This window comes from Schistocerca piceifrons, chromosome X (genome assembly GCF_021461385.2).
Source record: "Schistocerca piceifrons isolate TAMUIC-IGC-003096 chromosome X, iqSchPice1.1, whole genome shotgun sequence".
NCBI classification, from domain to species: domain Eukaryota; kingdom Metazoa; phylum Arthropoda; class Insecta; order Orthoptera; family Acrididae; genus Schistocerca; species Schistocerca piceifrons.
This window is the reverse complement of record NC_060149.1, coordinates 883,108,612-883,119,643: the sequence shown is the minus strand read 5'-3', so window position 1 is coordinate 883,119,643 and position 11,032 is coordinate 883,108,612.

Sequence of the window (11,032 nt, the reverse complement as noted above, 5' to 3'; positions counted from 1 at the left end):
GTGTGGTTTTCATGAGCAATAAAAAGTGAGGAAATGATGTTTGTGTTGATCTCTATTCCAATTTTCTGTACAGGTTCCGGAACACTCGGAACCGAAGTGATACTAAACTTTCTTTGATGTGTGTATAAACTGTACATACTGCGGGAGTCGATTGCTCACTCTTTTATGCTGAATGTCAATACCATCGCCACTGCTATTTTTTTCATCAGCCGAAATAGGTCTTGTAATGGATCTGTATTTCACATATTGCTTCAACTTTTTGCATTCTTATGCAGATCAGTTAAAAGCAATATTACAAGATACATTTCCAGATCTTCAGGCGAATAATTTACAGTTTTTGTTGGTATTAAGAGAATAAGGTTCAGTAGACCGGATGTTCTTTGAAATGTTTATCGCCGATCTGTATCGTTTTTTCATTTAAAGTTAGTTTCTCACCACCAACACCGAATGTTTTGTCTACCCTAGCGTCGCTGTGAAGGTTAAAGAAATCGGCAATAGCGTCATCGTCGTCGTTGCGGAATTTTGGTGAAAGTTCATCGAGAGATTCAGTAACTGGTTTAAAGGTTTCTCGCAGTGTCTGCTCCCGCTTCAAATGCCCTAACCTCAACAACCGTAACTTTTCGCGAACGGCCATCCGTGCCTCGATGACTTTATGCTTATTCGACATCACGGTGTATACTAATCGGACTTCTGTGCAGCGTGAAGTTTTATATATCCGCTATTCTTCTTCTTATGCTGCTCCCCCTTCTCCGTAACAGCTGTTTTCCCTTCAGTTCAGTTGCCTATTTTCTTTTCAATTGTGTTAACCTGTTCGTACAATGTCCCGTTTTCAATGACAGCTATTCCCCCTTCATTTAAACCGTTTACTTTCTTCGCGATTCCATTAACCCGATCATTCAGTGTATTGTTCAGTCTCAGAAGGGGTTGACAGTACGTCTCTTATTCCTTGCGTACACCTCCAACTTTATGTTCGAGAGTTTGAATTTTAGCGTCCACGTACAAGCGAATGTTTTGTCTACGTACGCCCATCCTATCAAATTGAGCTCCCGGCTTGCAAGCAAATTTATCTATGGTGATGCGTATACTGATGTACTCACCTCTCCTGAAAGTTCCGTCTGTACTTGCCATCATTCAGTTTTCTTGTTTTATCAATGACGAGAAACCCATATTGTGATTGATTCCAGCAACCTACACATATCTTTACAAAATCATTGAACGACATGTCGGTTCCTACATGAGCCTGGTAAATGTGTTTTAAATTCAGATTGTGCCGTTTGAATGCTATAATTAGGTCGGCACTGTCCCTCACTAGCTGTTTTGGGATTCTGGAATATGTCTGACTCAGATAAAATACATCAACAGCCATATGGCGACCGAAACAGAAATGTCGCCTAATTTTATCTTGGTTTTCCACAGAAACATTGTCAAATATGAACGCTGTGTTTGGCTTCACTTTTCCCGATCGAGGGATATCACTGCTCTCACTGAACGTCGTGTATGTCACACCATCTACACCCTGCAGAATCTCCTGTAATAGTTGGTATTTGGGCTGAAACAGTGTTTTTGAAAACACACATACATGCTCAAAGCGCCGGCCGAGGTGGCCGAGCGGTTCTAGGCGCTACAGTCTGGAACCGCGCGACCGCTACGGTCGCAGGTTCGAATCCTGCTTCGGGCATGGATGTGCGTGATCTCCTTAGGTTAGTTGGGTTTAAGTAGTTCTAAGTTCTAAGGGACTGATGACCTCAGACCTTAAGTCCCATAGGGCTCAGAGCCTTTTTTTTTTTTTTTTTTTTTTTTTTTTTGCTCAAAGCGGACTCCATCCGGATGTGCTAGCAGCGACATGAGAACATTTGTCTTGCCGCAGTTGGATGGACCTACAATTATAGCACGTTTGTTATCGGGAAGGAGTGAACCATTCTTCTTCTTCCGGTTTTCTTGCGCACCGTCACAGTTCCAGTCGCTTACAACAAAGTCTTGATGCTTCACCCACCCTACCATGACACCTACTACGCCAGGTACCGGCGTGCAATGGGTTTTTATAGAAAATAATTGACGCTATGCCCTTTCCATGATACCGACCCTTTTCAGGTATTGGCATGCAATGGGCTTTTACGGAGAATTTAGTTAAATGACATAATTTTCTACTGTTGAATGTTTCCAGTGAAAATACTGGACATTAGTCCGTCCCCGTTAGCTGAGTGGTAAGCGTAGCGGAATGCCACGCCAAAGGGGGCCGGGTTCGATTCCCGGCTAGGGAAGGAGATTTTCTCCGCTCAGGGACTGGATGCTGTGTTTTCCTCCTCATCATTTCATCCCCCTCTCCGACGCGCAAGTCGCCCAGTGTGGCGTCGAATGCAATAAGCATTTGACCTCAGCGGCCGAACTTCCCCGAATGGAGGACTCCCTGCCAACGATGCCGTACGCCCATTTCATTTACTGGGCAGTAGCTTTAGTACTTGCAATATAATAATAGGTAGGAAATAAAAAACAAATACATGGTTATATACACTTTTTATTCAGTAATCATACACAGCATGCACTACATCAACTGGTTCTTTCTTTACCTTACCGCCAGTACAAAATATAGAAAATATAGCCTTCTTGCAAGCACAGAATTCAGCATGTATTTCTCTCAAACTTATTGGCAGCACATTAGTTTTCGCCGGCACCATACTGACCCACTGTTCGAAGTCGTCTACATGCGCACTGTTCATACTTAGATACTCTACAATGTCTCTATACACAGCTTTAACACAATGGATAGCACAATCTGTAGATCTAAAAAGTTTTGAACGGAGGAGTGCTGTAGAAAATTGGATGTGTTACCTGATTTCACACAGAGTGCAGAGTCATTGTACACTGTTGTATTGGATAGAGTTAGAGCAGCACAGTAAATGTCCGGAGGAGGACGGCTCGGATGACACTCGGCGGTCAACTGCTACATGATATACGCTTTTGCACGATAGAGTTCATCCCATTCCATCTCCGTAAACCGCACTGTAATACTTTTAGCTCCATTCTCGATCTCTATCACAATACGCCATTTTCTGTCTGTGGTTGCTTCTATACCAATATGTAAACGTTTTTAACCACTAGCAAATAAATTATACACTGAAGAGTAGTGGTGCACAGGGCTTAATTGGTGTCTTCTCATCCACTACACCTTCACTCTGTCTACACGTGCAGCTGAGAAAACACGTGACGTCATCCGGGGGCGGGGGTGGGCGTGGTTGGTGGTGGGGGTGGTCGGGAGAAGGGGTGGTCGGAGGCGGGGGTGATTAATTTATCAATTTAATTAATTTGCATATCAATTTGATATCAAAATTGTGCAACAAACGGCATTATACTACTACTATTCGAATGTTACATAATTAACCCATCTCACACCTCACATGAACTTCTGAGCTGTGGCCTTTTATTTACACGTGTCGGCAGCTTGCTATTTGATGCGTCACCGATGCCGCGGCTGAGATCGCAGGGTATCATTACAGAGAAACGTTGGAAGCACCTCTGAGCCAAATTTCAAACTTCTGCATCGCAATGGGAGACATTTACGGGGTTTCAAAAAAGTGATCCTTTAATTGTGTGGTGCTGTGTAGTTACGTGGTAATAACAAAATGCATCCGCAATTTGGAAATCTGGAAATTTGCAGTAATTGTTTCTTTTATTCTGTACAACCTGCTGAATTCACCGCAGTCTCTTTCTCTGCATGACATTACTCCCCACAATACTGAGTGATTTTTGAACCATTTTCTTTTTTCAGGATGAAGTTTTCACTCTGCAGCAGAGTGTGCGCTGATTCGAAACTTACTGGCAGATTAAAGCTATGTACCGGGTCGGGTCTCGAACCCAGCACCTTTGCTTTTGTCGTGTAAGTGCTCTACCAGCTGACCTACCCGGACACGATTAAGATGCTCACCTCAAAGTTTTACTTCCTGCAGTACCTCATCTCCTACCTTCGAAACTTCACAGAAGTTCTCCCGACCGACTTGCAGGACTAGCATTCCCGGAAGAGACGACATTGCGGAGACATGACTTAGCCACAGCCTGGGAGATTGTTTCAAGAATAAAATTTTGACTCTGCAGCTGACTGTGCACTGATACAAAATTTTCCTGGCAAATTAAAACTGTGCGTCGGAGCGGGAGTCGAACTCGGTACCTTTGCCTTTCGCGGGCAAGTGCTCTGCCAGCTGACCTACCCAAAACCAGTTGCGTCACAATAGAAAAGTCTCGAATCGGACAACACACGTCTTACGTCTTCCACCATATTTTATCAGTGTGTATGTTGGTTTTTTTCTTGTTTTTTTTTTGCCACCTAGTCGTTCACAACGTAACAGAATCGAAAGTGATCCATCTACGTAACCAATAGAATTACTTAAGTCTTATTCATGTGACATGTATCACTGATGGGCATTAAAACTGCAACAGCAGGAAAAATACTTATTCCTTTTATAGCGTGTTCGGAAATTCCCGTTACAAACTTCTAGGACTTGTAGAGGGGAGTGAGCACGTAATAATTTGAATAGGAACCAATGACCGAAGACGTACCGCTTCCGTGCTACAGCTGTCTGAAAATATGTTTGCTATGTAGGTATGCAAGAGGGTAGTCATGGCGGTGGGTTGTTACGTCGGGTCGGCTGATGCCACTTGCCGTTATCCTACCTCCCTGGTCTGGTTCGAAACTCATTCACGAGTCTGTGAGTGTTAGAGCAATATGGTTGAGTACACGTTTGCAGAATACACCGACATGGCAGATCTGGTCGTCGCCTTTATCAAAATCATTCTCCACAACATCCAACTCCATCGCATACCCTTTTTTCCACAATTACACAACGACTTACAGAAAGGATACCTTCACGGTCAGCAGGCGTGACTGTGGTGCTCCAAGGAAGCGCCACGCACCCGAACTGGAAGAGGCTGTACTGCAACACGTCGAAGAGAACCCGTCAACGAGTACACGAGCAAGTTCTTTGGCTATTAATGAGTGGAATCGTAAAACGAGTGATGTTCTGGGTCACGCTTAATCAATTACTTGTAACAGTTGTCACGTTACCAACATAGTTTCAAAAGGTTGTAGCACGGAAATTGTACGTTTCCGGTCATGGGTTCCAATCCAAAGGATTATCTACTCACTAGCCCCTACAAGTCCTAGAAGTTAGTAATGGGAATTTTCAAACACTCTGCGTACACTACAGTAGGAAGAATACACGGTTAAATTTTCATGTATATTGGGGGAATACAGGTAACGAGATTTAGTACACAGAGCTGCCACGTTTGGAAGCAGCATAGGCTCTAACCCGGCTGGGCTTCGACTCGAACTGTGCTTTGATGACAGACACAGGTATGTTATACCACGCTGTATCTACTCTGTCCTAGAGTTTATCAAATGTTCAAATGTGTGTGAAATCTTATGGGACTTAACTGCTAAGGTCATCAGTCCCTAAGCTTACACACTACTTAACCTAAATTATCCTAAGGACAAACACACACACCCATGCCCGAGGGAGGACTCGAATCTCCGCCGGGACCAGCCGCACAGTCCGTGACTGCAGCGCCTTAGAGCGCTCGGCTAATCCCGCGCGGCAGAGTTTATCAGATTTAATGGTGGGTGAGTGGTGGTGTCCGCTACTCGTGGTCTCGCGGTAGCGTTCTCGCTTCCCGTGCACGGGGTCCCGAGTTCGATTCCCGGCGGGGTCAGGGATTTTCCGTGCCTCGAGATGAGTGGGTGTTGTGTCGTCTTCATCATCATCATTCATCCCCACTACGGTCGGAGGAAGGCAATGGCAAACCACCTCCACTAGGACCTTGCCTAGTACGGCGGTGCGGGTCTCCCGCATCGTTCCCCTACGCTCCGTCACGGAGTATGGGACATCATCAATCATCATCAATCAGTCATCGAGTGGTGGTATGTCAGTCCAGAGCAACAGTTTAGTACTTCCTATGTCGTGTGACATCACGATGGAATGGGCAGCATCAAATCTTGTTAGATAACGCCACGGAGACCTCGAAGACCTCTTAACACGTCAAGAATGTAACGGCTGCTATTAAAATTATTAGCTGTGCGAACCATAATAGATTATGTTATACATCCTACAGAACTCTATAGCATCATGCCAGGTACTGCGCCCGTATGACGATTAGGAATGCAATCAGGCAACGTTTGTTCTCTTCAGAAGCTTCATACACGGATACGGATACCTCTTTCTGCTGTTCCTTGAAGCGAAGCAGCAACAATGGTCCCCTTGTTGATATTCGACGGTGCTCTAGACGTCATCGCAGTGTTCGTCTTACTGTAAACAAACACATTCCGTAACTCAAGATACACGACATGGCTGTACGATCCCGTACAGTCGAGAGAACAGTGTACATTAATCAGCCAGAACATTATGACCACCTGCCTAATATCCGGAATGCCCACCTTTGGCACGGATAATAGCGATAACACGTCGTGGCACGGAAGCAATGAGGCCTCGGTAGGTCGCTGTGGAGGGAGCTGGCGCCACATCTGCATACACAAGTTACCTAAGTCCAGTAAATTCCGGGGAGGGGGCGATGAGCTCTGCCGGCACATTCAATCACATCTCAGATGTATTCGATTGCGCTCAGATCTGGTGAGCTGTGGGGCCAGCACATCAACTGAAAGTAGCTACAGTGTTCAAATGGTTCAAATGGCTCTGAGCACTATGGGACTCAACTGCTGTGGTCATCAGTCCCCTAGAACTTAGAACTACTTAAACCTAACTAACCTAAGGACATCACACACATCCATGCCCGAGGCAAGATTCGAACCTGCGACCGTAGCGATCGCGCGGTTCCGGACTGTAGCGCCTAGAACCGCTTGGCCACTCCGGCCGGGGCTACAGCGTTCCTCGAACCACTGCACCACATTCCTGACCTTGCAAGATGGCGCATTATCTTGTTCAAAACGGAAACATGATCCTCTTGAAGGGGTGTACGTGGTCTGCAATCAATGTACGGTACTCCTTGACGTCATGGTGCCTTGCACGACCTCCACTGGACCCGTAGACGCCCACATGAGTGTTCCCCATAGCGCAATGAAGTCGCCGCCAGCTTGTCTCCGACCACAGTACAGGCGTCAAGGACTAATTCGCCAAGAAGACGACGGATTCGCGCCCTCCCATCGACACGACGAAGAAGGTATCGGGATTCATCAGCTCATGCAGCGCTCTGCCACAGCGCTAACGTCTAGTGCCGATGGTCACTCGGCCATTTCAGTTGTAGTTGCCGATGTCGTGGTGTTAACATTGGCACATGCGTGGGTCGTCGACTGCGGAGGCCCATCGTTGGGAGTGTTCGGTGTATTGTGGGTTGAGACACACTTGTTCTCTGCCCAGCATTAAAATCTGGTGTTAGTTCCGCCACAGTTCGCCGCCTGTCCTGTTTTACCACTCTGTCGCCAAGACGTCCGGACGTTGTTTCGCCTTGCTTTCGCCCCGTGTTGAAGCCACTCACCACAGCACTCCTCGAACATCCGACAAGTCGCGCAGTTTTCGAAATGCTCGTGCCGAGTCTCCGAGTCATCGCAATCTGCCCTCGGTCAAACTCATATAGATGGCGCGCCTTCCCCATTCTACACACATTCTACTCACTGATACTACATGCGCCGTGCGTGTGTCTGACTAGCAGTCATTCCTCTCCAGACGACGCTGATATTGCCTGGATGGGTTTATATCAATAGTAGGTCGGTAGTCATAATGCTCTAGCTGATCAGTGTATTTGTCCTCTCGGGCGCTAGTCGTCGGGGCCGACCTAAACCGTCTACTAAATATTCACAATCTCATTGCTCCAAACTCGTAATACTTACATATCACCCCCCCCCCCCACCCCACACACATACACACACATAAAACACACATTCACAACACACATTGCTACAGAAAATATTGACTTCTGTTGGTGACGAAATCGTTAGAGATGATGATGATGATGTTTGGTTTGTGGAACGCTCAACTGCGCGGTCATCAGCGCCCGTACGAAGTCCCAATTTTTACACAGTCCAATCTAGCCACTGTCACGAATGATGATGATGATGATGACACCGAGTCCCCGGGCAGAGAAAATCGACAACCCGGCCGGGAATCGAACGCGGAACCCCGTGAAATAGAGACAGTAACGCTAGTCACTAGACCACGAACTGCGGACCGTTATTTGAGGGCCACACGCTCGCGTCGCGCACGGAAGGGTAAGGAAATTAGCCATGTCCTTTCCAGACGAACCTTCTCGATACATTGCATTGAATTTGGAGAATCCACGAGTATGACCTTTCAAAAGTTTAAACCCTCCCATGGGGAACATGCCTTATCAAGAGAAGAAGTTTTTCGTTGGCACAAATCATGTTTGGGAGACCGAGAAAACGTCGAAGATGAACCTCGCTCAGGGATATCTTCAACTTCAAAAACCGACGAAAAAGTCGAAAGTGTGCTGCCCTTGTGAGATCAGACTGACGTTTAATAATAAGGATGATGCGTGATTTATTAAACACTTACATCGTACATCAAATTTTGACCGAAGTTTTGCACATGCAAAAGGTTTGCGCCAAAACGGTGCCGAGAAAACTGAGCAGGACAATCGAAGAAACGTTTGCGTTGATCTTCTTGAGAGGATTGCCAATGACCACGAATGGTTCAGTGGTGTGACCACAGGTCTATTGTGGGTACGATCCTGAGACGATGCGGCAAAGTGAGGAGTAGCACAATGAGATATCTCCTCGACCGAAAAATACTTGGAAGAGCAAATCAATGATCAAAACACGCAGATTTTTTTATTTTATTTGTTTATTTATTTTTTTACATTTGGGGTATCGTGCATAAAGAATTTGTTCCTCCAGGACGTACTGCCAACGATGTGTTTTACAAAAGTGTCCTTGAAAGGCTCAGGAAAAGGATGAGTCGAGTGACGCCGAAATTGCAGACAAGTAGACGCTGCATCATGACAACACACCATGTCACACGGCCACTTCCATCAAGGAATTTCTGACCTCAAAATGCATTCGTGTTGTGCCACAGCAACCCCTATTCACCTTGTCTGAGTCCTTGTGATTTTTTTCCTTTTAACGAAATCGGGAGATGTCTTAAAAGGACGTCACTTTGGGATTCTGAAGACCATTCAAAAGTATGTGAACGACACGTTAAAGACCCTACTAGTTGAAGTCTTGCAGTGTTGCTACCAAGACTGTGAATACGCACATATACGAATGGCAGTAGTATGGCGTACACAAAGTATAAAACTGCAGTGCAATGGCAGAGCAGTCATTTGTACTCAGGTGATTCATGTGAAAAGATTTCGGGCACGAATACAGCCGCACGACGTAAATTAATACTTAGAATGTGAAATGGTCATTGGAACGAGACGCATGGGACATCCCATTTCGGAAATCATTAGGGTATTCAAAATTCCGAAATCCACAGTGTCAAGAATGTGCCGAGAGCACCAAATTTCAGGCTATACCTCACACCACAGACAACGCAGTGGCCGACAGCAGAGGCAGTTTCGTAGACTTGTCAGTGCTAATAGACAAGCAACATCGCGTGACACAGCAGCAGAAATCAATGTGGGACGTACGAAAAACGTATCCGTTAGGACAGTGAGGCGAAATTTGGCGTCAATGGGATATGGCAGCAGACGACTTACGCGAGTGCCTTTGCGAACAACACGACATCGCTTCCAATGCTTCTCCTGGTCTCAGTTGGATCCTAAACGACCTGAAAATCGCGGCCTGGTCAGATGGGTACCCATTTCAGTTGGTAGGAGCTGATGACAGGGTTCGAGTGTGACGCACTTCCCACGAAGCCATGGACCGAAGTTGTCAATGAGGCGCTGAGCAAGCTGGTGGCCGCTCTGTAACGGTGTGGGCTGTGTTTATATGGAACGGATTGGGTCCTCTGATCCAACTGAAACAGTCATTGACTGGAAACGGATATTTTCGGCTACTTGGAGACAATTTGCAGCGGTTGATGGACGTCATGCTCCCAAACAACGATGGAATTTTTATGGATGACAATGCGGCATGTCACAAGGCCACAAGGTTAGAAAAAGATTCTGGACAGTTCGAGTGAATGATTTGGCCACCCAGATCGCCTGCCATGAATCCCATTCAAGGTTTATGGGACACCATCGAGAGGTCAGTTCCCGCACAGACTTCTGCGCCGGCAACACTTTCGTAATTACGGATGGCTAGAGAGGCAGCATGGCTCAGTATTTCTGTGCGGGATTTCCAACGCCTTGTTGAGTCCATATCGCGTCGAGTTGCTGCACTTCCCCGGGCAAAAGGAGGCCCGACACGATATTAGGAGGTATCCCGTGACTTTTGTTATCTCAGTGTAAATAGCTGCCGAAGGGAACTACACTGAAGGGAACCATATTGTTATTTGAAAAAAAAAAATGGTGGATATAAAGCCAGTTTCATTATTTTTCTCACACAACTCGTACTTGTTTCGTTCGAGGGCTGTTCACTGGTCTGTGTTTTGCGTTGTACGTTTTGGTGATTGCATATTAAAAGTTTTTAAACTATTGTGAAGGTATTTTCGCAGAAACAAACGTAATTTTTGTAACAAAACGAATGCATCATACTATTATTCTTTAACGAGCTACCGGAGATCACAGGTCCCTTATATCAAAATATTGAAAAAAACTCTCAACAAATTCCGAAATTTTGCCGACGAAGTTGAGGCTAAGCTGATTTCGCTTGTCCAAATGACTTGTCTCCATCCTCTCGGAAGGGGAGTGATTGTGATGTTCTGGCTGACTGGTGTAATATTGCAGAATTAGTTACCTTACTGCGTGCACCGAGCTCGAAATTATCTGCTTTTGCTTGTTTTGATGTCCCTTCACGTGAAGATCAAATGATCCGTCAGATTCGTTAAAACGTTTTAAACACCTTTTATGTTGCCTCTAATACCTGCAAATATTTAACGTTTGAATTTCGAAGGTATTAGTTTAGAGCCATGAAGTAATCACTGGTTGTAATCGGATGGTGGGATGAGTTACATTGATGGGTATATTACAAAAT